Here is a 27164-nt window from a genome sequence, read left to right on the forward strand (position 1 = left end):
TTAAATTTCTCTTACAATAAGATCTCATTTCCAAAAATGGACTATGCATCAGTGTCCTTTTATGTAGAGTCCATATAAAGCAAGCATCAAGGATTAATCACCCTGTAGAAGAGGTGCTGTGATCATATATTACTTTAGCCCAGCATCCATATTCCAGTGTCCCCTTTTGATTTGAGCTTTTGAAGATAATGATCCTTCAAGCTATATTCATGAACATATTCCATCAAGGCTGGATGACTGTTTATTTGAATAATGGTTGCAGGTTTTCTGTCAGCTACCTCACATCTTGTATATTCATTGCATAAATGTGATGCATAAGTATCAGAACTGCAGTGCATTTTAGATTTGGGAGGGAAAGAAACCCTTTGTCTCTACAACAAAAGAAGAAATTAGCTCAATTCACCAGAAAGACCACTGCTTTTAATATTTTAATTTCCTTTATTACACATTATACATGATACCTCTTCTATAAATAGGAACTCACAACAGAACATGTTACATCCCTCATTTACTCTGTATTTTGTGAATTTAAAAACTCCTTTGTACACATTGATGTTTTTCAAAAAGAAAGAAACCAAATTAATTGAAAATAATAATGTAATCTTTAAAGGTTTTTTTTTTTTACTTTTGCTCAAACTTCAAATTACACTACTCCCCATTCTCAGCCCAAAATCATACATACACATATTCATCGCCAGTTGCTTTGTTCCGTTTTATTTCAGCACTACTTTCCTATGTTAAACAAGATGAACAATGAGAAAGCATTGATAAAAATGTAAAAATAAGATGCTTCTTATGGGGTATTGAAGAGTTGGGAAGTTCATAGTCTTCATACAAATATATAAAATATTTGAAATTTTCTCCATTCATTGGAATCCATTCAATTTCACTTGTCAGACCTGGGCAACAAATACAAGACCAGAAATTAATCATTATCAGTGCACTCACAGGTATTTTCAGATCATGCAGAAAAGCTGTAAGGGGGCGGACACTCTCCACACCTGCAATTTTTCCTTTGCTGACAGCACTTGTTTACAGCCAAGCTCAGGGAATACAAATCCTTGTGATCCACTAGCTTTTCTCACCTACTCTCCAGATCTCTGTCTGATGAAATTTCGTGATTCTGTCAAGACTTCAGGCCTTTAAAGCCTTGAGTTTTGCCCTTGGCACAGGGCGCTGCGGCTCTGCCCACCCCAATGCCCATCTCATCCCCAGCATCCTGCAGAGTGTGGGGCTGGGCAGGTCCAGCCCCACACGGACCCTGAGTGGGACTCAGCCCCAGGAAAGCCCTGCCACTGCTTCAGCAGGCACAGGAGGCAAATCCTGACATGTGGCTCAGCAGTGTGGCTGTGTTGTAGGGAGTAGGGATGCATCAATTCATAAAAATCAAAATGGTATTTCATTTTACCATTAAATACTACCTACTTACTGATACATACATATATATGTCTGTGCATTTTTATTTTTAAAAACTGCTTTGGTTAAAAGCTGCTTTTTTTTACTTCTTTTGGTTCTCTTGCCTTTTCTGTTCTGCCTGTTAGACTCTTCACTGGTGAGACTCTATCTAAATGGAATAACCCTGGGGAATTTTCAGCCTCTCTTTTTTTGGTAGTGTCTATCTTCCTGTAACTACTTTTGTCACAGCTTCACTTCTTCCCTATTTCTGCTTTAATTCTCATGACTGACCAGCACTAAGGACAGTATTCTAGAAACAGTAGCAAAGTACCTTCTGTGTTCTTTTCATAAATCCCACTTACTTATTTATCTAAAGCAAGGTTGGGGGGCTACTTAGCTTCTGTCTGGCGAGTGATGAGCAGTTTCCTTTGACCCATCTACAGACTCTTTCTGCAAAATCACCGCTAATTTGAAGCCCAGCATAGGGCCTATTTCTGTTCTATTTGAAATTAAGAAATACCAAGGTTGCTATTGATAACAGTGGTTCTAAACAGCTCAATATTGAAAACCTGAAAACAGGTTTTACAATTAACTCTCAAAAGGTCAAGACACTAACTTTCTCAGCATATATGTTCAATCAGCTAAGATATAAGTATTTGGGTATTTGATACACTTTGGTATAAGTATAAGGTATTTTAGGTGGAGGAATATGTCTACTTTTGGTAAATTTTATTGAATCATGAACCTTTAACAAATACTTAGAAAACAAGAGAAAAAGTCACAAAACAGAACAAAAAATTACAACCTTCTATATTCACAATGTGTTACATGGTGGGAGTTTTTGCTGTGCTCCTGAACACATGCAGGCTGTGCACATTTGAGCAAACAGCAGAGGGACATTCAAAAGGCTGGGATTCTCTGCTTTCAGAAGAAACTCTTCCCTGGAGAAGAGAGGTGCTATTAAGAGAAACCCTGCACAACTTACACTGACTGCTTGAAAGTAATGGCAACCTTTAAATAAAGAAATGAAATATTAATTAACTTGTCTTGAAATAAAGTGAGAGGGTGTCATTGCCTACAGTGAGGTGGCCATAACACCTTGTGTAGTGCTACCAACGACACTCTGTGGCCACTAGCAATCAAACAGTGCAGCCATCTCATAGCTGGGCTCAGTAAGGCAATGCACTGTTCTGTTTCAGCTGAAATTTCCTTCCAGTCAGGTAATTTAAGGTATTTCTCCTTCTGCTCTCAAAAACAAAATCCAGCTTTAGGGCTGTATTTGATGGCTCCCTGGGATACACACACACACAAGTAATCCTGTCCTATGTAATTACCTCCTGCCTACACACACTCTCCATGTGCTTCAGCATTATCCTCCTTTCTCTTTCAAACTCTTCTGTGCCTGTTCCTGAGTATCACAGGGTGGTTGTTTTCAAGTGGTATGTGAATAAAACATTGCTGGCTATGACTGAACTCAAGGGCTCAAGCCTGGGATCAGGAGAAATAGTGTGCAGGGTACACCAGGCAAACCTGAGCACAGTGTGGTCCTCGGCATCACAAGTGTTTGTTGATCCTTCTGCTCACAGAGGCCAGTGACAGCTTCTGCCTCCAAACACATCGTGGGCAGATTGTGGCATGATGGATAGCTGTAATTTAGCATTCTGAGTTTTAGGATTACATTATTTTTTTTTTTGTCTTTCTAGCAGATTCAGCATCTGAGATTTAAGGCTGTGTTTTCTGCAGGTGTCTGTTGCCTTGATTTTTAAAAGTGTTTGCTTTTATAGTTCTTTTGAATGTTTTAAAGTTCTTATAAAATTTTTTAGCCTTCTGATAATGTTTACATATTTCTACTGAAGTTCTCACACACTATTTATGTAAATAATGGTTGTTTTACATTCTTTTTTGTGAGAGAAGAGAATTAATAAAGGGTTGGTTTGAGCAGTGTAGTTGGAGAGGTGGCAACTTCATCCTCCAATCCACTGTCACTTTTAGAATTTTATATATTGTGAGGTCAGAAATAAAATTGAGTCTTTTCTCTCCTGGACTCACCAAGCTTCTCTGTGCTCATTTTGTGTCCAACAGCGACAGGTGTCACCCTGGAGGACACATCTGCCTTGCATGGGATCTACATGCTGATCTTCTTTAAGTTGTTTAATCTTTCATTACTTCCTGAGTTCCTAATGGCAGCCATCCTGTGCTGGGTACATCAAGCCCCCAAGAATGTGGTGACACAAAGAAGGTGGGTACAAAGCCTTAGGGTACAGAAAGAATGGAGACAGACTTTCTTCACTGTGCTGAGTGACAGGAAATGAAACAACAGGTACAAATTGAAATACAGGGAATTTCATCTAAAGAGGAAATAAAACTTCTTTTCCCATCAGGGTGGTCAAACACTAGTCCAGGTTGCCCAGGAAGGTTGTGGAGGCTCCATTCTTGGAGATATTCAAGCCCTGACTGGACATGGCCCTGAGCAATGACCTGAGCAGGACATTGGACTGGATGTTTTCCTGAGGTGGTCTTGGGGGTCACGCAGTCTGTAAGTCTGGCAGAGGCTTTGCTTGTCCCAGGGGAAGCTGTCTTCTACTCATGAGGGCCAAGGTGGATTCATGGGCCATGTGCAAGGTCGTTCTTGCCCCTGCCTAGCTGTGGAGCCATCAGTGAGATTACAAGCTAAAACAGCAAGGTGTTACAAACTATATTACTGTGTTGCTAATAAAACAAGTAATTTGGTTGATGGGATTAATTTTGGTCACATGTTCAATTATTTCAATAACTTCTTTGTCCTTTCTTTGTTTCCTCATAGCTCCCATACCTTTGACCTCCAGCTCCCATTGAAATTAATACCTTAATACCTTCATGACCTCAGGGCTGCAAGGTCCAAACTGGCATTGTATCCCATCCAGCCAAGCAAGCACCTCTCTCCTTCCCTCCTTCCATGACACAGGTCTCTCACTAGGCAGTGGACCACCAAAAAATCTTCTGTCCAGTTCTTCCAGTCACAACTGGGACACAGCAGCTCTAACCAAAGGAAACTCAGCCTTCTAGGAGACCATGTGCCTGCAGGGAGGAGCAATAAAAGCCAAAAACTATAGCTCCCAGGAACCCTGCTACTTGCCCCCCAAAAGAAGCAAAAACCAAATTTCCATGATGATAAATATTTCCATGGGGCTCAGGTGCTGAGGAAAATCAAGCCCACTTCTCTCAGATTTTGTCTAAAGCATGCTGCTTGCAAGTGGTGCTATTTTAACACCCGGTAACTGTATCACCTTTCTCTCAGGTGTACTCTCTGCTCTCTGATTGCTTGTAATTACCACCTGATCTCCCTTTGCAGTCAGTGGACTCTCTATTATCTCCCTGTGATGCTCTAATCCACTCAGACCTCCCACTGGCCAGCTCCAATTCTCCCTGTCCCAGCTCCCAAAGGCATGTTATTTTTAGAGCACAAACTCCTCCAGAGATCCATGGGAGCCTGTAAACTCAAAAATAGGTTGCTTGTGGTACATTAGTAATGCTCACAGTTATGTTCTCTGGTGATTCTTTCAGCTGCTGCAGGTTATCACCAGACTCCCTCACTGCTCCAATCAACCTTGCGCCAAACAGCCCTCAGCCATTTAAAAAAATAATATACTTCAGAGCAAATGCTTAAATGTTGTCCTGATTAAGGGTGGACATAAGCACATGCTTAGGAGCACTTTGAATCATGGAATTAGAGGAGTTTTCAGCCCTGAAGACCTTCTCCATTCCCTGACTGAGAATCTGCAAGGCTATGATTGCAGTAGGTTGCATGCCAGTGTCAGCTTCTGGAATAAAAACAACTGGATCCCTGAGGTTTCTGACCCCAGAAAAAAAGCAGTAGCTATTTTTATATAAGAAATTATTTCATGTTTGTGCTATACAACACAGATGCAGCTTCAAAAATAAATTAAAATAAATTAATTAATTGTAAAATCTCATTTTTTCCTTTTTCAAAATTACAGTTTTAATTCTGTATCTCCCTTTTATTCTCTGAAAACAGACAACTAATTAACAGCAAGCACACAAAATACTTATTCTTAAAAAACCACTAGTAATTCCAGTTGTCAGTGTTTTCTGTTCTTAGAGAGCATGCTAGCTGAAAGAAGAAACATGAAATCCATCCAGATTTTGGCTGTATCTCCATATATGCATTTGCTAATATGTTAATATTATATAATTAAAGACCAGGCATGAATTACTTGGGTACTAAATACTTTTTTTTCTTTATTTCAATAGTTCCCAGCCCTATACATTTAACCCCAAAATTCTGTTAAGGCATCCTCTTTTATAAGAAGTAACTCTACACAGGAGAAAACAGACATTAGCACTTCAAAGATCAGTGATTATAGCAAGTGCACCAAGGTTCAGTAAATGCCTCCCACTCAACAAGCTTCCAAAGTGAACGACCACATGATGTTTACTCCTCACCAGAACCCATTTATAGATCTCTTACTCACCCCTACCTCAGTCATAAATGCAACCCTCTAAAGAGGAAGCAAGGAGAGCTCTGTTTGGGAGCAGAGTTCACAGTTGGACAACTGGCCCTTGTCTTCACAATATTGTTTAGCCAGGCTGTGGATCATGATTTGAGCCATCCACACTCTAAAGAGTCCAAACTACTGAAAGTGTTTATTACATACCAGGTGGATTGCACATGGACAACAGGCATGGCTGCTTGAGGAAAATCCTGCACCGTTTTGAGAAATTGATAAAAAGGGTTAAAAAACGCCCCTCCAAAAGTGCAAGTGGGAAACAAAGGTGATGACTTCTTACAGAATTAGGAGACCTAGGAACGAGTTTTGTTCCCATTATGTCATTTAAAAGACATCTGGCCATTCCCAGCCAACAGCACACTGGGAATGAAAAGGGTATCAGTTACAGTAAGGAAAGAAGGGGACAGAGGTCGTGAACGTCTGTGCGTCTGGAGCAGAATTAGCCTAGAATTACAAACACACTGCTCTACAGAAGGAAAAACCTGGGCAAAAGGTAAATCCAGGGACATGTCTCTTTTCATTGCTCTAGTGAATTGTCAAGGTGAAATAAAGCCAGACTATCTCCTGAGACTCTTTAATTCTCCTACACATCTGGTAAAAGCCTTGACCTTTTGGAGACAGTAACCTGGAGTGCCAGGGGATCTGCTTTAATTCCTCTCCCCTCACTTCCCTTTGATGGGCAGCACTTGCTACAATCAGCTTCTGCCATGCAACTCCTTTAATATTTATATCATATCGAGATCACTGTCCACACAGATGCCAGAGGAAGCAGTAGGAAGTCAAATGTGCTCCAGGTTAACATATTAATACTGTGATGGGATGCCAGAGAGATGTTTTAAGTTGCAAAGGGGAGGGAGTTCATCCCTTGACTCCTTTCCAATGATATCTGGTTGACTAAATGAAAGATCCAACTTTAAATTTAAAAAATTTAATTTCCTGCATGGTTTTTTACAAAGTATTTCAACACATTTGTTATATTTCTGTCAGGATAATGAGAGCAACTCTCATTTAGCTGAGCATATATCATATGTCTTTTAAAATATGCTTTCTCTCATTTTATATTTTCTGGGCATTGTCCCTGTGAAATAATGGAAAGATAAACATTTATGCCTTTTTTTAAAAATTATTTTTTAACTCCTTTTTTTTTTCCCTTTACATATAGTCAATAAAAATAAGTAAAAAAGCAGCTGAAGATGGAAATGTAGGTTGCACATACACATACATGCAGAGTTTCAAAAGAAAAAGAGAAAGGTCAAAATTTTTATTCTTTCAATTTGTCTGACAAAGAGCTCTAGGCAAAAAAAATATTTTCTACCAAAATGCAAAAATAATCTTTTCAATAACATTGCTATCTTCACTATGAAGATTTCACTGTTGAAAGCCATATGGTCTTTTTGACATAGATATGTTCTTTCTCTGATTGAAATCTCAGTTGAGACAGTGTGACATGGGGAGTGAAGGACAGGTTTGACCCTTTCACTGTTTGCAGCTCGGCAGTGCACACACACAGGAGCTGCAGCCAAGTGCTGTGTAACAGCAGGGCTAGTCAGACACAATACACCCTTTTATTTAACACAGGAAAAGCCAGGTGGAAGCATTCCGTGTGTTATACTGTAATCAAAATTTCTTGTTACCTGCACTGACACAAAGCTTTGACACCAAAGGAACTTGCAAAAGAGACACAATTTCACTCAGTGGCTCTGAAATGACAGCTGTCAAGTAGAAGTCTTTCAGATCAACTTGAATTCTAAATATTTGTTCTCTGAAGGACCTAATGTCCACAAATACATGATACCTGTCATTTGTTAGATTGTATTTTTTTTGTAAGTGGAGCCCAGATGCCAATGATCTACATGTGTGTGGCCCAAGATCTTGCAATAAGTAGCAGTTTCAAAAATGAAAAAAAAAAAACCTCAGATATCAGCATTTCCAGTTAAAGATAAACAAATAGCCCTACCTCTTCACTAGTACTCATTCAAGAGTTTTAGGATTTGTAGTGTGCTACAAACACTACAACCTCTAGAGCATGGATATGTGTTCTGAACTTCTACACCTCTTTAGCCTTACCAGTTCTAATTTTACTTTTGTTTGGACATTTATTGGCTGAGATCAGAAAGCTGCCTAAAACATTATGCTGGGCTGCCAGTTCTCATTTACATGAAGCAGAACCTTAATGAGCATGGGTGTTTTTAGCTAATGGATTCACTACAAATGCGGATATAAATACATTGTATAGAAAAATTAGAACCCAACATTTTCTTAAAGCTGAAAAAACGCATCTTAAAGTTTATCATACCTGAGTAATTAATAAAGAGACTGAATTTTAAAGGACTGATTATGTAGAGCACATTAAAATGTTATTACAAAGGAAACCCTATATAAATTCAGGTATACTCTGTTATTGGTATTATTACTACTTCTGCAATGACTTTTTCTGGAGCTATCCTTTACATTTTCTCTGCATAACGTACAGGTTTTAAAGCACAGTGGCTGTAACAGGTGCTTACCTCACATTAAATTCAAGTTTTCATTCAATTTTCTGCTTTTCATTAACATTTTTACTACAAATTCTCATAACTTAAAGTGTCACCCCTATAAAAAGATTTTGCAGACCCATCTTCAGTTGCTTTGGGACTGTATGAGGTAATTTGTGATTCACAATAGCTATCAAAGATTAAGCAGCATATACCATATGCTATGATTAAAGTTGTTGATAAGAAGCTGCAGTGGCTCTTTTTACCTCTGTTAATGAGAAGTATGCTGCAGCACTTTCTACCTTTTAAATTAGTGTCTTCTGAAGGAAAAAAAAAATAATTCCCTTTTTAGTTCTTCAGTAAGCTCTGCCAAGTCCATGCAGGTGTGTGCCTATAGTTATTATTCTTGGCAATTATTTATCAATATAGGGAAAATTGTTCTCTGAGTTCATGTTAAGTGCTTCTCATTCACCTATCCAATCTCTGCGTTAAAAAGCATCTGTCAGTGTAGGCATCACTCAAGAGCTTGGTCACTGCTGTCAGGTGTCATCCTGACCATATTAGCAAGTGCACCCAAATAGTCTGTTAGTGAAGCCAAATGACTTAAAGAACTTAAGCAGCAAAAAGTTTATGTTGGTGAGATTAGAGAGGGATTTTTTGGACAGTTTAATGGTTGTTCATTTTCATTCCCTATAACAGCAGACAGCGAAACTTCATAATTATCATTGCAGCAAATTCATCAGTAAGGAAGCCAAAGCCTAACAGCTGATCCTGCAAAGTGTTTATTACCACCTTTGAGGTGCAATAAATCCGATTGATTTCTCCAATGATAACTAAAACTACCCAGCTGCTTGCAGGCACAGGGTGGAAAATAGCCAGTAGCAATGCACCTGGGTGGTTGGAGTAGCATGAAAAAGAAAAGAGGTTGCTAGGAGCCATTATGGACTGGTAAATGTGATGTCTACAAGGCAAATATCTAACAGAAGAGACCAGACGAAGTACTAATACAAATAAAATAATGATTGGTAAAATATTCCATACAAAAAGCCAATCAAACAAACAAAAACACCCAAATAAACAATTAAAATATTAAAAGAGGAAGTAAAAGAAAAGCTGTGACATTTAAAATAATGGGACATCTTTCTTGTACCGAGAGTGGTGATGCAATACGAAGTGCACCCTCTGGGAGTTAATTGCATGACTGGGGTTTCTCAGCCAGGGGTGTCTCTGAAAACAAAGTTTCCAGCTAGGAGAAAATGTCCATGGTGGTGAGTGCTTTTGCTGCAGAGGCTCCCTGCAGCCAGCACCTGCACCCCACCACAGAGATGAGCTGGGGAGAACACCTCAGAGGTGTCTGCAGCTGGAGTACACAGGCAGCAACAGAATCACTGGTACTGGACTCTGTAACCCAGATCAAATGTTAAAAATAGGTTAGAAACGGCTGTAAAACAGTTGATAATTGTTAAGCATGTGCTGTTAGTTTGGTTATGGTAAAAGGGGTGAAAAGGGTCGTTATAAGAAATACAGTTATTTTAAATGCAGGCGAACCCAATGGGAAGAAATGACGATATCTGACTCAATTCAGAAGGCTGAATTATTTCTTTATTATAACTATGCTAAAATACATTAATATACTATATAAAAGGAGGATACTAAAACTACATACCACTTTCTCTGACTCTATCTCTAACACAACTCGTGACCCTCTCGCTTGAATCCAGACACAGGTGGATTGGATTGGCCATCAGGCTCAAACAATCCTCACCAGAATCCAATCAAGCACTCACTCCAGGTAAACAATTCTCCAAACACATTCCACATAGGAAAAACAAGGAGCAGAAATAGAAATTGTTTTCTTTTCCATTTCTCTCTGTGCACCTCTATGAAAAATCCTGAGAGGGAGAGAAATGTGCTTGCCACACACGGTACTCTACGTACCATAATACACCCAAGTAAAGTGCACCACCCGCAGTCAGCCTGGACAGAACTGTAATGGGACAATCAAGCGCCTTAAACCTTCATGCAAATGAAGGATCCAAAGAGAAACCAATCCAAAGGGACAAAAAAAAGAAGATAAAAAGGGGCATCCGACCCACTGACTCCATGTCACTCCGCCTGGAACATCGGGCACATCACTGCTCAGCGGAGCCAGCGCCGGCGCTGCAGCATCCTCGGGAGAATGCTCCTGCTCAGCCCCCAGGCCCCCTTGCTTTGGGCCTTTCTTTTTATTATAATAAATGCTGAAATCACTTTTAGTACCTGGAGTGTGGTCCCGTTTATAACATCAAACACAGTCACACCTGGCACACACGGGCATGCTCGGTGAGGAACCTCCCAGCCGTGTAAACCCTCCAGCAGCCTGGGCTGGAAAACTTCATCATGGTCTTGATTCTTGTGTCTGCACCAGAACCACAGCACCGAGGGCTGGAGCTGCTGAACAGCTGTTGCAAGCACTTAGAAATGTTGTTTGGGGTGGACAGAGAGCTGGAAATCTAACAAATCAAAGCTTCTTGACAAAAGGGCCTGATTTAGTTTAAAAATTTGGATCCAGTCTCAGGAAATTGAAAATCCCCAGATATTCTGTGTTTTTGTGGGAAAATTCAGGCCACCCAGTTTTGTTTTGCTGGAAAAATATTTGATTTGTGGAGGCTGAAATTTGGAGAAAGATGATGTTATTTTTACCAACATTTTTATGGTAGGGAATCCTTTCAGCAGTCTTCTTGTGGTCCCTCAAACAGTGCAATAAAAGCCATTGTAGGCGTGGGCTATCACCCTCAAGGTTGTTCTGCCCCATGCCATACGAACTCTAAAAAGGCACAAATGTGCTACATAATTAAATTATGAACAATGATTTTCAGGTTGCTTTGCACAAAAGAGATTCTGGAGAAAGGAACTGCCCTTGGATTTCTTTTATGCTGGCACTTCATTTGTGCTGGCTCTCCAATCAAATATTAAAGCTTTACCTGAAATTATTTATGAAACATTCTCACAAATCCGAATGCAACCTATCACACAGCAAAATGCTGCTACTGGAAAGGCTCTGTGATTTCACACCTGGATGCTCATGTCTTTTGCTATTGTCATGCTGGCTGCCACTTAAAACTCCCGATAAGCTGGCATTTTCTCCAGAGACACACACTGAGTGCTAAGCAGCACTGCTTCGTGTCTGCGTGGTTTTCACATACAGAGAAGGGTTTAAATATTGTCTGTATTTTTTTTTTTAATTAAAAAATAGTAAGCAAAAGGTTAAGTTTTTTTTGTTTGGTTGGTTTTTTTTGTTTTTTTTGCCAGAGGTGTTAGAGCTGCAGGGGCAAAGACTGTGGAAAGTGAAATATTTGGCATTCTGCTGATTCCTACGGAGTCTCCCACTAATGGCATTTCTAAGGTGCCATTGGTCTTTGTTGACAATGATTTTTGTGGAGTCAATGGTTTTTTCTTTTTTTAAAAAATTGAGGAACTTAATGATAAAAAGCACATATTAAAATAATATTGAATTGATGAATGACTCACATAAGCATCAGTTAATCAGTCAAGACTGAACACGAAGCCTAATAGTGGTTAGTAATATTCAAATATTAGAATATCAATACCAAGTTTTCTTTCCCCTATACTTAAAGTGAGGTAGGCTACTTCAGAGACTTACTGGTTTGTAGAAATGATTCAGCATTGCTGTGCTTGTCTTGGAACCATGCATAATTTTGTAGCTATGAGATGGTATGAGGAAAAGTGTTATGAATCATAAAATTCAGGCAACACAATATAAGGCAGACAGTATGTTAATTCATGTGAAATGACAAAAAAATAAACACTCACCCTTAGCTTCCATACTGCCTGATTTTTCAATTCCTATCAGATTTTAATATTGTCCAAAGATTTTTATTTCGTTATCCATAGGAATTCACATATTGTCCAGGATCCTAGGTCTGCCACTCATTTTTTATTGCAAATGCTTTCCATTTTTGTACAACTTTAATGGCTGAGAGGAAAGGTCTAAGCTCTGGTTGTTGGCTGGTTAGGCTTTCAAAAGCCATGTGCTCAAACTTTGGCAAAGCAGAGTGTTGTCTTATGTTTGTGCCTGAAAAATAGGCACATTTTATGCTGATTTTAGAAATGACTGTGTTAAAAAAAAGTTTTATAAAACAAAGTCTAATCATGTGTATCCTGAAGGTAATTGATTTTTGGAGTTGTTTGTATATGCTTACTTTGGGATTAAAATTATAAAATATATATATATTTAAATAATGATTTTTTATGAATTTCAAGTTCTGGGGCAATGAAAATAGAAGCAAACAGCATCTTGGTGTGCTACAAACACGCCCTTTCTTCCTTCAGTGAAGCAAAAGGTTGAAATGACAAGAGAATTATCAGGTTGGATAATTACTGGAGAAAAAGCCAAGTTTGCTTGATTTGTTGCTTGAGAGTTGGCATGGGCTGAGGCTGCTGAAATTTATTTAAAATGCAATGAGTTTTTGTACCTTAGAGTATGCCAAGAGTCAAAATGGTCCAACATTTTTCTGATGGAACATTTCTCCACTGGGAAAGTTTTGTGATTTGAAAATATAACTTTTTATGGAAATATTTTGCTTTCAGCAATTCTCCTGATGCAACATGGGACACTGAGCATGACTGATCTGGCCAGTTTTATATCCCAGCAGCTGCCCAGGAGGCTGGTGCTGCTCTTTGACTTTGGAAGCTTCCAAGGGTCAACAATTTCAGGTCTGACAGACTCAAAAACCCTAATCCCTGCTCAAGAGTCCTAACATTTAGAAGCTGCTAGATATAACTTCCCAAATCAGAGGAGAAATGTCCTATTTTTTAAAACTGTAAATAGTATGGTTTAACTCCAGCTATTCCTGCTCCCTTTTGGTTCAGCTGAGGGCAGGACCTAAATATGCAGTATAACATAAACTTGGCATTCCCAAACTGGTTCCACAGCCTCTGCCTCATCCCAGCCTCCTGCTGCATTGATCTGCACCTTCATTCAGGTGTGTGATGCCAAACACTTTAATGCTGCCCCTTCAATATTCATTTTGACAACTACAAGCTCTAAAAATGAGCTGTATACCCAGTTTCCCCCTGACTCAAAGACTGACCCATAGGAAGTGAACAATCTTTTTATGAATGGGTCAGAAGCCAAGCCCCATGTAGATGCTAAGCAGTACTCACACATACAACAATAATGATAACAATAATAATAAAACCCTATTTGGCCCACAGTGATTTCTCGTACACAGTAAGACACAATTCATGGCAAAAATTTGAGACAAATGGAGGGATAGGCAAAAGACAGCTCAGTTATATTGGATATAATAATCAGCAGACTTACAATAGAGCTGCTTGGCTGCTGACACACAGCAATGACTATTATTTTTATGCAGCAGGCTTCCTGAGCCCTCTCGGGGCAGTATTTGGAAAGCAGTTCGCTGATTAAACATGCAAGCCCCTAGGAGTGAGGCACTCAGCGTTTCTTTGGGAAGCTGAGGAGGTACCTAATTGCAGGTCTACAGAGCTCAAAGTACTTTAGAAGCTTGCCCTCTAGTTTCCCTGAAGAGTTACTGCCACGATGCAGTATTTACCGATATGTTTTGACTGGGATTTATCTCACTGTAACAGTTATTTCCCTTTTTTCTTTTTCCACACCAAAAAAAGTAAATTCCCAAACGCACATCCTACCAACAATAAACAGTGTAAATAAACTCGATTTACCATTAACCCTTTGGGCAATGTTCTGTACTAAATCATTATATCAATAGAGTTGACAAAACCAGAATTCATTTGAAAACTAGTACTTGGGGGAAAATGGTCTTTATTAATGGCAAACCCAGAAGCACAAGAAGACAAGACATTGTCAAAAAAAGAGTTTTTTGCATTTTTAGCACTTCAGACTGCTGAAGCAGCTGAAGGACACACTGTTCCTTTACATTACTATTGAGAAGAGGCTGGGGAAAGTAAAACAAGCACATTTCTGTGGTAGCCAGGGAAACACAGAAGGGCAGCAGCACAATCTACCTGCTTCTGCTATTGGAGTTAAAGGAAAAAAATACAGCAAACCTCTACAGAACCTTTTTGAACAGAGGGCTGCCACCCCTTGACCTGCCACCACGGGGAGGAGGGATCATCCTGCAGATGCTCTCCTGCTGCTGCCTGATGTGCTGCCCACTTTAAAACTAAACTGCAATTAAAGTTACAAAGAGAATTCACTTCAGAAGCTTCCCAGAGGTGAACACTAGTGTGGGCTTTGCCAGGATCTGTGTTTGTTTGGAAGCCTCAGGAAAGGAACATATCTCTGCTGTAAATGTGGCTCTTTCAGGACTTTTCAGGGATATTGTGGGCACTTGGACACGCTGAACTCTGTGAGAGTAACACCCAGTGTTGTGTGCTGCTCTGCACTGAAAGAGAAGATGTGCCCAGAGATCCCAGCCAGCTGAAGTGACACTCAGTGGTCCTTGCTGGGCTCTGAAGGCAGGGAAGTTGCTTCTTCTCGACTGTGAGGCTGGTGTGGAGCCAGGTGGCTCCTCAGTACAGCTGCACTGCAGGAACAGGGATGGGCAGCACTGGGGCTGGGGCCAGCCAGTCCTGCCAAACCTGAAGCAATCCCTATCCCTAAGCTCTCTCAGACTGATTTCTTTGCTCTCAATGCATTAGCAGCAAGCTCTGTGACCTTGAAGGCACTGTGATCAAGAAGATGCTCCTCTCCAAGAAAGACAAGAGAAATCTCAGATATCTCTTTCTGAGCAGCAATACCCAATTTATTCATCATGAATTCTGCCTCTTCTGCCACCTTACCCAGTCTGTACTGCAAATAACCCACATTTGATTCTCTGTGCTAGTTACAGTTTCTAAAAATGCTACTTTCTCCTGGTCATATGGCTTCTTCTCGCAGAATTCATAATGTGTGAGTGAGTGTTGTTCCATATAAATATAGTGTACATCTGATATGCCTACAGATAATATCACAGCACAACTGAACTATGATTAATTGTGGTACTAATCATCCACCTGTTTTCTTTCAACATAACTCTGGCACGTGCAATAAAAGGAGGGCCTGAGACAATGGTCACATCCCTGCAAATATACTCACAGATGAGACAAAAGTTGGCTGTGGTTTTATTTTCAATACATTTAAATTGAGACTTAGTTGTTTCTGTGCACTTTGCAAATACTTTTCTGAAATTCTTAGCACTTTGTATGAAGCAAAATATATTGAAAAATATAGCAAATGGGAGGAAAAGGAAAGGGTGGTGAGAAAATGATTGCCAACTCAAAACCCAACATCGTTTTTACATAACCCAGAGTCTCTGCAGCTTCTTCTGCATATTTAAGTCTCATCCAAGGTTTTATGGCTCCTTTGCCATGGAAAAGTGAGAGTTCTTAATCAGCTTGGGAAATTTGACAGGCGTCTTGCACCTAACCCAGAGAATCGCCTCAGAGATGGAAAAGCATGAAGCCAAGACATCATATACAGGCTGTTAATTTAACTTGACATTTTACTGACTGCATTAGAAAACTGTGTATTCTGACATCTGGTCTTTACAGGATATGTTCAATTCTTCACATTATCTCACTTCTTCAAAGCTACTGCAGGTAGTGGGGCAGTTTGTCTATGGACAAGTAGCTTAATATTCAATACATAAATCCATAAATCTACAGTACACGTGGAGTGTTTCCACATCAGTGACCAGTGTGTATATATATATATTTTGTGTGTGTGTGTGTGTGTGTGTGTGTGTGTGTGTGTGTGTGTTGTGTTTATAGGATTTTGTCATTTATTAGGATTTCAAATATAAGCCCATCTTTTTCCAAGGAATAGACAAGTTTCTCCAAAACATAAATGAAAGTGTTACAACATGTTGCCTGTCGTGTTAATATTTGATTTGCAATCTGTGACAGGTGAGCATTTAGAAATGAGTTATTGGGATTGACTGGAAGACATATGGGAGAACTAAGCTTTCTCACAGCACCATGTTTCAAAACAGAAAATTGTTTTTTGACTAAACAAATTGAAAAGAAAAAGAATATGTTTCCACAGAGAAACAGAAGGAAAAGCTGAGAGGAATTACCTGCTGTTAAAAAACAGGCACCAGAGACCAATTATATGTTGGTTTTGAATTTGCATGGCCATGATCTACAATTTCTGTGGAAAATATTTCTTTTGCTCAGCTCGGCAGAAAGGCTCCTCTCAGAAGGTGTGCAGCAGCTCCTGCTGGAGCACTCACACAGCTGTACCATACAGGTGCTGGATCTGACTGCAGAAACACAGAGCCCCATTCACTCTCAGCACTGAGCAATATGCACTTTTTAAAGATTCAAATTTGGACTGTGATTTTCAGATCCACTTAAGTGATTTATGAGCACAGTTCCCACTGAGTGACCTTGGGGTTGAGCTCTTTACCACTAGAGGACAGTCACAGCAATCTGGATGCCTCAGGTGGAAACGGGATGCAGGTACTTAAATCCAAAATTGTGGTCCTCAAAACCACAAACCAGCTACACCATAACCTCAAACTGCTCATGCCCATCTAAAATGACCTGAGTTTAAATAACCTTGCTCATCTGAATGCCAGGGAGATATGTAAACCTAAGCAGTGCCCAGAAGCTTGATGGGTTTCCACAGAGACTGTCCCCCTCAGCACCTACTAATTGCATCAGACGGTACAAAAACACATCAGCGCCACCCTGGTTTCTTTCAAATCATAGCTTGAGGAGACTGTTGCTACACAAATTAGCCTTTAGACATGGTACACAGTAATCCACAGGCTAAGGCACATGCAAGCAAGTTTCCTTAGTTCCAGTTGAGCTCCACATTGCTAAGCTGCCACCAGGCTGACTTATCTGCACATTAATTCATTTCTGCACAGAAGGTGAGCTTTAGCTTGAAGTCTAGAAAGGGCCCCCCTGCCAAGCTAGTCTGCAGTCTCCAGGGAAGCAAGAATTGTGGGTTTTAATCCTTTTGAGGCAAAGAAGGACCTGACCTGGTTTATTCATGCTTCCTGGCTGTGTATGTGTGATAACCACTGAGCCAAGGCAGAAGGGAGGGGCCACCAGCACATCCCTTCTCTTGCATGTTTGCAAATTTTTCTATTTGCTTTTTTTAAAAATTGGAGCATATCTGGAGGAGACAGTTCACACTGTTTATTCAGGGTGACAGGAAATGTCTCCTGGCTTTACTGCAAACATTGCTGAAGCTCCAGGGGAAAAAAAATCTGATTGCTTTCATTTTTTTTTTAAGCTTTCCACACAAGCTTCACCACGCTTCTTGCAGAAGTGTCTCAAGGGTTCATAACAGCACAAGCAAAACCATCTTCTCGAGATGGCAGAAGTGTGGGTTTCTGCAAGGCAGAAAGTTTCTGAAGGGACCTGTGTGATCAGAGGCATGGAGGACTATGGGTGAGACAGGACTCTCCACCTCCATTTTCCTCTCTCAGTAACCTTGTACATCTCTCTACGGCCAGTTTCCTGTTGGGAGGAGCCAGGACTTATCCCTGTGTAATGCTAGAGAGCCCTGGCAAGGGAAGACAGTTCTGGCCTTCATCTGTCCCTTGGGATACAGCAACTGAGGCAGAAGACAGGGCCATAATGTGGGCCAGCTGTTCTCCACTCCTGCCTGCCTGCTTTCAGGGTCTGAGGCACTTCAGCTCCCCTCTTAGTGATGGAGCCAGGGGGCCAGTAAGTGTTTACAGAAGCTGGAGTTCAGGCAGCTGTTCCCTCTGGTAGATCATGCAAGAGGATCACCTCCATGGCAAAGAGAGCACCGGGAGACAGGGAGATGAAGTGTCACCCTGAGGCAGGTCAGAACACAGCAGGGCAAGGTGTTGTTCTGCCATCCTGGATGGCTTATCTGGAGCTGCCTGCATCATTCTGCCCAACGTGGATCTGGTTCCTGTGCTGCTAATAAAATTCCAGACACTGCTGGGGGATGTCGATGAATGTTCCATTGGCTCAAGGTACTCTTCTGCCGTGGCACATGATTTTATACCATGGACTTGCGTTGAGGAAAATGGTTAAGATGCCAAATGTTTCACTGGAGATGGAGCCCCAAGGACTTGACTTTGCTTCTTTAGCTCAAAAATGAAGCTTTTAGCCCCAGGTCAGCACAAGGTTCTCTGAGGGCCAGCCTCCACTCACCTCTGTGGTGTCTATTAAAGCAAGGCATTGACGGTGTTGGAGCTGATCCCCCTCTGTCATCCTGCCTTAGGGAAATGGGTGTTCTTAACTTCAACCCAACTGCAGATCACTCCACACTTGGACATGGCCCACGACTGCTTGTCAAGTGAGCTGTGGTGTTCTGTGGCCAGGTTTAACACGGGTTTGGCCAGGTTCTTGTTCTCTTCACATGTAAGGCAGAACACCAACATGGTTTGTCACAGACTTTGGAGCATTCATGAGCTCAGCAGTGGCTCAGGTGTTGTCTAGCAATGTGTTAAACTGTAGTAACTGGAGACAGACAACACTTAGCTGCAGAATTAATTTGCCCCATTATTCACATATATGATGGCATATCGATTCAGTTCCAGAATAAAAAATATAGAAGCATATAAAAAGCAGAAAGAGAGGAACTATTACATTATTTGTTACTTTTTTAATGAAGGGCTTGAACTAAAAAAAGGGTACATGTGTGATATAGCCATACAGACTCTCTTTACTTTCAGCAAAATGGATTTAAAAACTGAAAACATGTCTCATCTTCACAGAGAGAGCTCTTCTTTTCTTGGGAACTGAAAGAGAGAAATATTACATATTTTTCAAAAATAAATGCTTCTATTCAAAGCCTGAAGAGACAGATCAATTCAAATATTTTCAGACAAAACCACAAAACCAAGGAAATTGAGAAATTCAAAATTAAAAGGTTTGAGATCCTTCATTAAGTATTTAATGCAGGTCTGAGATCCTTCATTAATTTTAGCAGAGGACATACTCTATCACATCTTTAACAATCTCTGGGAAGGATACTGCACTCAAGAGCAGTGCAATTTGTAAACACAGAAAAACTGAAGGTGTTCTTTTCTCTATATTCTGCCTGTTTTAGCTCAAATATTTGGTTTCAAGTCTTTGCATATGCATTTTTTTTTCCATTTCAGTACATACTTTGTGTTGGTTTCATCTTCCGTACAAAGGCAGCGTGTTTCAAAGCTTTGAAACAGCAATATCCAGTTATTGTTGTCATCCTTCCCTCAGAACGGGAGCAGTTTGGCTTTGGGGAGAGCTTTTTGTTCTTTGATGTTTCCTCAGTAAAAGCAATTGCAGCCCCGCTGTCCCCGTTCAGTGGTGGCTGTGGACACGGCCGCTCCTCCCGGGCTCGTCTCTGGGAGATGGGGACCCCGGCCAGCGCCTCCCTTCCCTGAGTGCCTTCCCAGCCACTGCCATTATTTGCTCCGAGATTGCTTTTCTGTGCCCTGAAAGGCTCTGCAAACTCACGTAGGAGTAGCAGCAATTTTAAGACAAGGTGTGCTCCAAGGCAATAAACGAGAACAAAGACCCAGGAGAGCCAAAAGCTGAAGGACTCCATTTATTTCTTTTATCCATTGAATAACTGAATTATTAAATTAAAAGCAATGCTACATCAACTTTACCAAGGTGGGGGAGTAAGTCCTGAACAGCAAGACTGAGGGCTTTATTCTGCTTTTCTGGAACCCATGTCTGTCCATGAATGCCAGTCAATTGCAGTCAGAAGCAAATGCAGCCCTACTGTTATGAGCAGTAAATGGCAGGACAAAAACAGGCTTTATTCTTGTTCCCAAGTGGAAGTAAAAGTTAGTTCAGCTGAGTCTCCCTTCAGCTAGCTAAAACCTGCAGCAAATCAAATTTGAAAAATAAATTATGACCAACACTGAGAGTAAAACTAATACGTATTTCTGCAGGGAAATGCTTATTTATGCTGTGTCCTTTGGTCACATGGAAATACAGCATATTTGGCAAATCAAAGGGAAATTAGAAGATTAGCAGCAGATAGGGTCAGCAAAACCCAACTGCACTGGAAGCTTTGCATTTCCTCAGTAGTGTTGACAAAGGGACAGTAGATTTTGGGATTAGTGTCATGGTGAGCTCTACCTACATATGATGTTCTACCTACACACAGTGAGCTCAAACACTACAAAATGTTATTCTCTGAAGAAATTTGAAAATAAGTGTGAAACAGAGGTAGCCTTGGCACTAAAAGAGCTACATTTTTTAAAAGAAGGCACACCAGGAGCAATTTGGTGGCTGAAGCAGGTGTAGTCCTGAGTACAAAGCAGGGCTTGGGACACTTGCAGATGGCCTGCTCCTGGACAGGGGTGACAAGGCTCATTGAGCCAGTTCTGCAAGAAATGACAAAGTACAGCAATGCAGTAATTTATGTGGTTTTTAAGCACAAGGCTGTGAGAACATAATTAGGCAGTCTTCTATCAAATGAAATGAATAAAATCTATAAAACAAAATGATGAGGCACTAAATTTAGAAGAAAATTCATTTGATTATCACATCAGAGCTGAGATATTTCAGATCATACTGTCAACTTAATTGGCTACAATTTATGTAGATTTGATAAAACTATCTGAGCTGTTACTAATGTGGGAAGTCACACTTCATGTATTCCAAAGCAGTTAGCCTTTTCACTTTCATATAGCACTTGAAAACCTTGTGCTGAACACATTTTGAACTGTATAGGGTGGGAATTACTGGAATTGCTTATTATTTTGTGTTTCAGATGATTTCTGTCATTACAGTGTCTGATTGCTCCAGGCATACCTAACACCAGCAGGACAGTTTCCAGGAAGAGAGAAACAGCATTGCTCTCATCTCACTCATAGCTCCCTAACAGTGATCAGTATTATCTTGTTCCTGCTCTTGTTTCTAATGTCCACAGTTCCCTGATTACAACTAGATCTACATGGATTTATATGCATATGACTTGGGATAGGTGTCTTTCAAGTCACAGAACCTTCATCTAAATACTTGGACCTGTTCACACAGCAAATAACTGAAGTTTTAGGGATTCCTGGTATTCTGTTCTGAAGTTTCCCATAGGAGTACATTCCAGTAGTACCTGTTGATAGATGCTGTAATTCATGGGCTAACTTTTAACACATTTAGCAGAGATAAGCAAGAAAAAGCCTGCTGACTGTATTCCTTCTTCACACTTCACTGATCCCTCAACATCTGATATCTCACGAGACCTCCTGCCTTTCTAAGCTTCTTCTGAGGGATGTCACCCCAGAAATAGCATCTCACTCAGGCAATTAAGTGTAAAGTTTATTTTTTTATGAAAATCTGTCATGAACAGCACCAACGAAAAGAGAGGGGTTATTTTATAAAAGAGTCTAAGAGAAGTTCATGAACAGAATTACCATAGGGAAGCAGTTATTCAATATCAGTGATCTATGAAAATTTTCAGCTTTCAAATAAAACTCTTGAACCTTTCTTCTGGAAATGGTTCTCATTTGAGAACAGAGCAGAGGTTTTGTGGGTCCACATTGCTAGCATTGGAAATATTTTGTTACTTTAAGTGCATTAATATTTCAAAGGGAGAGGCTCAATGAAGACATTACTCCTGTCTCTGTGTAGAAGCCTGTCCATCTCCAGATGTCTGCAAACTCTCTTGTGTATGGTGTAGACAGTTAATAACATACTCATCTAAAAATTAGGGCACACTTCTTCAAGGTATTACTTTGGACTTGTCTCTTCCAGTACTAATAGTAATAAAAAGCTCTGCTTGAATATACAGTTTGGAAATAAAAGACTTTAATTATTTTTTTTGTTTGGAAAAAATACAAGCATCTGTTCTTGTAATTTGCTTTGAAGCAAAATGTTTTCGGATTGTTCAGTCTTTGTTTTGAAGTTATTAGTCAGTTTCCGAAACCACAAACCAGAATCTTTTCCTAACTAGTTTATGTAGAAGCATTTGTGGTTTATAAGAATATGCCCTGTTCTTTACTTGGCAAAATTAACCTCCTAACACACACCTTCAAGCCTTCTTAGGGCTCTAGAAGGCAGACTCTCTCCAGGCTCTCCTCTTCCACAATTCAGCTAGAGAATGAGAAGGAAATCTTGACTGGCAAAGCACTGATGTGTGCTGGGGCTTACCACGGCTTTGTGCTGGGGGTAGAGACTCAATTCAGGACAGCTGCAGGCCATGTTAGAGGAAATTGGGCTGGTTTGGCTGGGGTGGAGTTAATTTTCTTCACAATGGCTGGTATGGAGCTAAATTTTGGATTTATGCTGAACACAGGGCCGATGATACAGAAATGTTTTTTATTATTGCTGAGCAGCTCTTACACAGAGCCAACAAGGCCTTTTCTGCTTTTCCTACAGCCACGTTGATGAGGGGCTGGGGGTGTGTGGAAGGCTGGGAGGAGACACAGCTGGGACAGGTGACCCCAATTGTCCAAAGGGATATTCCAGAGCATATGGCATCGTGATCAGTATACAGTGGGGGAAAGAAGGAGGAAGAGGAGATGTTTGGAGTGCTGGTGTTTGTCTTTCCACACCACTGATATGTGTGCTGGTGCTCTGCTCTCCAGGAGCTGGCTGAACTCCTGCCTGCCCTTGGGAAGCTGTGAATTAATTCCTTGTTTTGCTTTGCTTGCTTGCATGACTTTTGCTTTACCTATTAATCTGGTTTTATCTCAACCCACAAGTTTCTCACTTTTACCCTTCCAATTCTCCTGCCCCCAGCTCTGGTGGGGGAATGAGTGAGTGCCTGTGTGGTACCTAGTGGCTGGCTGGGGTTAAACCATGACAACTAAATTTTTTCTTCTGATCCCAGAAACTCTGGGAAACAAAAACATGAATTTTTTTTTAAATTTTTTTTTTCTCGAGGAGGTAAAAGGATTACAAAGATTCCTCTGATACTAAATAATGTCCTGGATATTCCATTTTTCTCTTTGAAAAGAAATTTTTAGCTCTTCTGTTTAAAAGTCTGAAAGCACATCTTAAGTAGACTCAAAAAAATCTGGAAGGCAAACCAAAAGAACTTTAAATATGTTATAAAAAAATTCTACAAGCTTTCAACTACCTAGTTCTTTGGGACAATTTTACAAGAAGAAGGGACCTAACAAAATTGATGACGGGCCATGAAATCCTTGAGTGCTGCTGGTCTGGGAGTTCTGAATCAAAACCAGCAGGATGGTAGGAAATCATAGATAGACAGAAGAAGACAAGAAGCACTTTGAAATTAACACTGGCCACACAGTGAGTATGTTGGGGGATGTCCAGTCACTGGGCACCACCAAGAAGAGCCTGGCTGTGTCCTCTTTGCACCCTGCCTTTAGGTACTTATGCACAGGGAGGAGACCTCCCCATGACCCCTCTGACTTTGGCAGGAGGGTCCTGCAGAAATTCTTGATGCACATCCTCCTTCTTCACCCCATAGTTCCCACTCCAGGAGATCTCATCTCCTGACCTACCATGGCATTCTCTGGATGCAGGATTCCCTTCTCTCACACAAGCTTTGGCTGCTGGGACTCAATTAAATGAACACATATTCCTAAAACTGCAGTGCTCTTTCAAGGGCTCACAGCAGGTCAGAGATCCTCTACTAGCAAAGCATTGTTGTTTTTTCTGGAGAAAAAAAAGCCATAACCTTGCTTGTAACTGCACTGCAGTTTAACTGTACCCCTCTGATCCATGTGAGCACAGGAATAAGATGCAAACACTAACCTGTGTGTCACAGCAGGGACACCAGGACAGGTAAATGGCTGCTGCTAACTGAGGGGCAGCTTTAGAGAAATATATAGCAGGAAACTGTAATTAAATCTTTAGTGGGCAAAGTTATAATGTGCATTTTTAACCTGGGGTGATCAACAAATTTTTTAACGTAAATAATTAATAGCAACACCAAGGAACATCTTATGTGTATGGATATAAGACCTTTATTCCCTAAGGAACTTCTGTTAGGGTTTTTTACCCTTTCTTTTTTCCCCACATGATGCTAATCTCAGAGGCTGCTCTGTTGACAAGATTTCAGATTTTATGTGGAGCAGAATTCTCTGCATAATGCAAAGGCTAACCTGCCCTAGGAAGCTTTTGCTAGTTCTTCAGCCTTCAAAATACAGTTCCCTTGCTTCTGTAACCTGACAGGAGAACTACCTTCTGCAATCAAACCACTCTTTCCAGTAGAGCTCCAGGTAAAGACAACAATTTGTCTGCAAGTACTGCATCAGATGGTGAGAAACCATCTCATCAACATTGTGATGGGGATCCTGACAATTCTTTTCTCCAAACACAATCAGAATACAGTGCTGGGAGTGCTGCCCCTCTGTCCATGACAGACAGTTTTGTAACTTCAAGACAGTAAATTTCTGGTGGTCTGGTCTGGTCCTTTCCTCTTGAAGAACATCTTCTTCAAGAGGAAAGGACCAGACCACTTTAGCTGAAGATTTAGGTCCTCTGAAACCAAAGTCCAGCATTTAGACTCCATGGCCCTTCACCATAAAAAGATTTGTTACACAGCCCTCCACACTTCAGGGCACAAAGGTGAAGGGACACAGGATGAAGAATGAACATGAGTTGCAGAAGTAACTGGCTGCCCTGATCTGTATTCTCAGGTGAAATGCCAGTTTGTGCTCAGGCCCATTTTCAAGTACAATCACCATACTAGTTATCACATGAGATATCACAACAATTGGCAATAAATCTCAGCCACAGCAGGCTCCATTTGTCACAAACTAAATGATTCCCACCATTACTTATTCAACAGGGCATGCATTTTTAGTGTATGATATTTTGCTACTATTTTATTTTGCATATGCTTCACTCCTGTGCATGTAGAAATGTCCAGGTGTGAAGGGAGCAGAAAAAAATTGTAGATGGGGAAAAGGGAAATGAATCATAACTCATGTTGTATATTAAAACTAGCTGCATGTAACACATCATGTACAGGTATGGAAGAAAAAAATCTTTACGACAGATTATGCTAATTAGCTAATTATAGATGATAGACCAGATCCCTATAAGGATTGACTACAGTAATATCTTAACTGAGGAGCACTTGATGGCCTTCAGTGGATTCAGCTTCATGACATCTTTTTAATTACATTCCACCCACCAACTCTTCTACTCACTATTATGATCTTAGCAAGTCTATTCATGTTTCCTAATTTGGCGAAGAGCAAGACCACAGATATTTAACAGAAGTTGCTCTAAGGTGCAAATTATGTAGGGATGGGTTTGCAAATAATGAACCAACTTAATGCTTTGTAGGTTTCTTATTTTTGCTGCTGGGTTTGCTTGCTAAACTGAACAAGAAAACATGGATCAAAATTAATACAAAATTAATCATGTTAGCTTGCAATTTACTGAAACTAACCATGAAATATGACAATACAGGGGGTAAAGTTGGAAATAACTTTACCTCCTGTGGTTCTAAAAGCTTTGATATCTGTGGCATGCTAAAGTGTACTTGTGATTTTTTTATTGTACCATATTATAGGATCACAGAACAATGGAAATTATCCAGAGTATTTGGAGTTATTCTAACTGTATAAAGTAGGCATTTTCTACAGAGTACCACAAGAAAGAAAAAAATAATATCAAAGGGAAATCCTTCAGTAGTGAATATCTGAGAAGATTATAGTACTGATGTAAGAGAGAATTAATTTCCAAACTGTGAAAACCAAAGGACACCCTCATCTATCAGTACACACTCTGCACAGGCATATTCCATTGACCAGTCAGTTCAGCATTCTTTTGAGATCATCACAGCCAAAGGGTGATTTCTAACCCCTCCTTGTAGCTGGAGCAAAGTATCAGGCATATGTGACTGTGCATTTCTTGCAGACTGAGATAATCTTCTCTGGATTTGCTTGATCAATCATAAAGCAGCTCTCTGACAATATCATATTTTATACAAGGCTGCAGGCCACAACTTAAGCACCGTATCTGATGAATTTCCTCTTATAGGGGACACTCCTTAGATTTAGTATCACTCAAGGCTGGATGTGGCATGTGATTAATTTACATCTCAATTTTATGTGGAATTCATGCACACGCTTAGTTCTGAACATCCAAACTCACAGGCTCCAGCAAGTACTGTACCTGCAGCTCCTGTGGAAACTGAGTTTTCAGATATGATCTGTGACTGCACTACCCAAAATCTAGAAGTCTGTATCCCTGTCAGAACCTGATAACCAATACATCAAAAGAAGGACAGAGACAGAAATTACTTCATAATAACCTCTCTGCTTTCAAGATGCCCTTTACTTTGCTGAGCTTTCTGTAGAAAACTTTAGAGTGAACATCTGAGCATGCCCTAAATGTTTCTGTCAGATTCTCAGTAAGGTAATTACTAAAAAACTTTTAAATGTTAAAACCAGCAATCATCTGAGAGTAAATACGGGGCTAAATTTACATTGCAATATCTCTTACAGGAAAAAACCTCTTTAAAGCCTCACATTAAAAATTCATATTTCTCCGGGCAGTGCTTTAGTGAAATGACTAAAATGTTACATTTTACAAAATTATTTTTTCCCCCAAGTTTCCTGAAGAGAAAGACTTTGTTGCATCTTTAAAATATCAGGAACATTATGACACAGCAGGGTAAAAGCAAGAAAAGACTCAACACTCTTTCCTTCCAAATGGCATATATATACTGTACATAAATAATAAGTTAATGATGCAGAGTGTACTGAGGTAGTGCACTCAAATTATACACCATTTCTTTTAAGACTCCTGGTTCTTAGCACTTCTGCAGTCCCAGAACCCCTTTGCTTTGCTTTCTGTTTTCCTCTGGTCTTCATTTATGTTTCTGTGCAGTAAATTCCAGATGATTTTCTCCTGCTCAACTCCTCTGCCTCTCTTCAGGATAAAAAGG

At 40.3% G+C, this 27164-nt stretch overlaps 1 protein-coding gene across 6 annotated transcripts in view; it reads right to left on the reverse strand.

The window, feature by feature from the left end:
- Positions 1 to 693: 693 nt before the first annotated feature.
- SMPX (small muscle protein X-linked) overlaps positions 694 to 27164 on the reverse strand; it is a 40952-nt gene continuing 14481 nt past the window's right edge. For 3 of the 6 annotated variants that reach the window (XM_030282022.4, XM_072934564.1, XM_072934561.1), the window contains one exon: positions 694 to 899. The gene's annotated coding sequence lies outside the window, so the exon portion shown is untranslated. Of the gene's footprint in view, positions 900 to 18936; positions 20674 to 26759; positions 27149 to 27164 lie in introns of those variants that run through there. The other 3 variants (XM_030282025.4, XM_030282028.4, XM_012569473.5) reach the window with 3 other exon arrangements.

This window comes from Taeniopygia guttata, chromosome 1, assembly GCF_048771995.1.
Source record: "Taeniopygia guttata chromosome 1, bTaeGut7.mat, whole genome shotgun sequence".
Lineage (NCBI taxonomy): Eukaryota > Metazoa > Chordata > Aves > Passeriformes > Estrildidae > Taeniopygia > Taeniopygia guttata.